This window comes from Giraffa tippelskirchi, chromosome 4 (genome assembly GCF_054371585.1).
Source record: "Giraffa tippelskirchi isolate mGirTip1 chromosome 4, T2T-mGirTip1v1.2.pri, whole genome shotgun sequence".
NCBI lineage: Eukaryota > Metazoa > Chordata > Mammalia > Artiodactyla > Giraffidae > Giraffa > Giraffa tippelskirchi.
Window position 1 is genome coordinate 172609775 of NC_137278.1, and position 3385 is coordinate 172613159.

General features: G+C 42.5%; 1 non-coding gene across 1 annotated transcript; it reads left to right on the plus strand.

Moving 5' to 3' along the window:
* The first annotated feature begins 625 nt into the window (after window positions 1-625).
* On the plus strand, window positions 626-734 carry LOC145504043 (U6 spliceosomal RNA). The gene has a single exon (XR_014052035.1). It is a non-coding gene; the product is annotated as a U6 spliceosomal RNA (small nuclear RNA).
* The last annotated feature ends 2651 nt before the right edge of the window (window positions 735-3385 follow it).

The window sequence follows — 3385 nt, forward strand, 5'->3', positions numbered from 1 at the left end:
CAGCTAGAGGCTGGACAGCTGGGGCTCCTCAGGCACCTCACTCTATCTCTCAGCAGGCTCACCACATGGTCTCTAAGTATCACGGCCTCGGGGTGGCCAGCTTCCAACGTGGCATGTCCAAAGAGAGCCTGAGGAATCCATTGCCCTTTATGACCTGGCCTTGGAAGTCAGCCAGTGTCACTGCTGTCACACTCTATTGGTCAAAACAGTCACAGGCTCGCCCAGATTGAGGGTGCCAGGGGTGGGGCGGGGCCTGAATGGCACCTTTTGATGGAAGAGTGGCAGATTTCTGGCAGAGCCTGTGTGGGGTGACAAATACTATGCTAGACATTTTTAAAAATCTATTGTCACAGGAGATGACTGGGGCTGGAGCAAGGTATCAGCCATGGAGCCTGCTCTGCCTGTTCATGGCAGACTCAGTCTCCAAGTCCTGGGTCAAGTGACTATATGCCTCAAAACGTTTTTTAAAGCTTTTTAAAAATGTTTGCTTAGGTATGAAACACAGTAAGGTGCACAGATCTTAAGTGGGCTCTTAAAAGACTTTGACCTATGTCTCCACTCGAGTGATCACCACCTAGATCAAGACACTGACCATTTCCATTGCCCAATCAAGAGGTGTCTACTCATGCTTGCTTCAGCAGCACATATACTAAAAAACTGGAACAGTATAAAGAAGATTAACATGACCCCTCCGCAAGGATGACACGCAAATTCGTGAAGTATTCCATACTTTTGGAAAAGAGAAGAATAGAGTATATTAATGTATAAACAGCTTCCAGTTGGTGCTAGTGGTAAAGAACCCACCTGCCAATTCAGGAGATATAACAGACATAGGTTTGATCCCTGGGTCAGGAAGATGCCCTGGAGAAGGAAATGGCAACCCACTCTAGTATTCTTGCCTGGAGAATCCCATGGACAGAGGAGCTTGGTGGGCTGCAGTCCATGGGGTCGCAAGAGTCAGACAAGACTTAGCGACTAAACAATAACAACAACGTATATGTATGAAGTCTAGAAAACTGATATTGATTAATCTATTTGCAGCATAGGAATAGAGATTCAGATAGAGAGAACAGACTTGTGGGCACAGCTGGGGAAGGAAAAGGTGGGATGAACCGAGAGAATAGCACTGAAACATATACATTGCCGTAGGTAAAATAGATAACCATATGTAAAATAGATAACCCGTGGGAATTTGCTGTATGACACAGGGAGCTCAACCCAGTGCTCTAAGGGGTGGGATGGGGTAGGAGGAAGGTTGAGAGGGAGGGGACATATGTATACCTATGGCTGATTCATGTTGTTGTATGGCAGAAAACAGCACAATGTTGTAAAGCAATTATCCTCCAATTAAAAATAAAAAAATAACGTAAAAAAGAGGCAACTACTCTTCTGTCCTCTGTCACCACAGATTAGTTTCATCTATTTTTGTTCTGCATAGAAATGGAACCATCCAGCTCGTGCTCCTTTGTCTCTGGAATCTTTCGTTCACCACATTCACCACATGGAAGTGAGGTTCTTCCACATAGATACATATATGTGTAGTTCAGTTCAGTTCCATTGCTCAGGCGTCTCCAACTGTTTGCGACCCTGTGGACTGCAGCACGCCAGGCTTCCCTGTCCATCACCAACTCCCAGATCTTGCTCAAACTCATGTCCATCGAGTCAGTGATGCCATCCAACCATCTCATCCTCTGTCATCCCCTTCTCCTCCTGCCTTCAATCTTTCCCAGCATCAGGGTCTTTTCCAATGAGCCAGTTCTTTGCATCAGGTGGCCAAAGTATTGGAGCTTCAACTTCAGCATCAGTCCTTCCAATGAATATTCAGGACTGATTTCCTTTAGGATGGACTGGCTTGATCTCCTTGTGGCCCAAGGTACTCTCAAAAGTCTTCTCCAACACCACAGTTGGAGTGGTTGTAGTAGGTACATATAGTTGTAGTAGGTGATAGGTACAACACCATATTTGTAGTAGGTACTTATTTTTGTAGACTGTTGTGTATTTGTAGATTATCCTGTCTCGTCACTGAATAGCATTCTGTTTTGTAAATATACTGTATAATGAGCAGCTTGGTAGTTCCTGTTTGAGAGCTATTACAGATACCGCTGCTATGAATATTCATATGCCCTTCCAGTAAACATGTTTATGCACCTCTGTTGGATTTGCCGCCAAGAGTCGGCTTGCTTGGTCATGGGGTTGGCATATGTACAATCTCAGTAGATCTGCCAAGCAGTCCTGCCACGTGCTTGACCATTTTCCACTCCAACTGGTGGTTTGTGAGAAGCCCACATGCTTCCCAACACTTGATGCAGGCAATCTCATTTTACTCAGTCTGTGGGAGGTGAAGTGGAAACCAGTTTTCTGAATGAAATCTCAGTACAAGTCATCGTTTCCAAGACAGATCAAAGGTGAAATGTAGTGAAAGCCAATACTATGTACAAGAGGGAGTCTACTGAAATATCTTGCTATTGTTTTAGTTGGTTTTGCTTTATTTTATATGTTTATATTTTAGAGGTAATTACATATTGTTAAATTTAAACTTAAAGCATATATGTGCCCTTGAAAAAAAACTACAAAGCCCTTCCTGCTAGAGTGCAAGCAGCTAAGAGGCAACGCTAAGTAAAGGAACTTGGGATTTGCCTGGTGGTCCAGGGGTTAAGATTTTGTGCTCTAAATGCCAGGGACAAGGGTTCAATCCCTGGTAGGGGAACTGAGATCCCACATGCTGCACAGTGCAGCCAAAGAAATAAATTTTAAAAAATAAATAAAGGAACTCAGAAATGGAGTAGCTGAGGTGAACATGGAATCCACTTTGGTAGTGGATTATAATTAACCAAGTGAAGAGGAATTCCCTGGTGGTCCAGTGGCTAAGACTCTGTGCTCCCAATGCAGGGGACCAGGGGTTTGATCCCTGGTTAAGGAACTAGATCCCACATATTGCAACTAAGAGTTTGTATGCCACAACTAAAGATCCCACATGCTGCAACGAAGACCCAGTGCAGCCAAATAATTAATTAAAAAAAAGAAAAAGAGTACGTGGTTTAAAAAAATGCAAGCAAAACTTAATGGAACTAATAGGAGGAAGAGATGTCTATAATCATGGTAGGAGACTTTAACACACATCTTTCAACAATTTGTGTGAATTTAGCAAAACTAGAAATAGGGTCAAAATCAACTATATTTCTCTCCACTGACCACAAAAATAAAACATTTTAAAACTGAAAGTGTTGAAGTCCTAAAAGATAACATAAGAGAAAATTTAGATGATCTTGAATTCAGTGATAACTTTTTTGATAAAACATCAAAGATGTAAGTGATGAAATCATTGACAAGCTGGACTTCATTAAAATTGAAAACTTGTAAAAGACACCATTAAGAGAATGAGAAG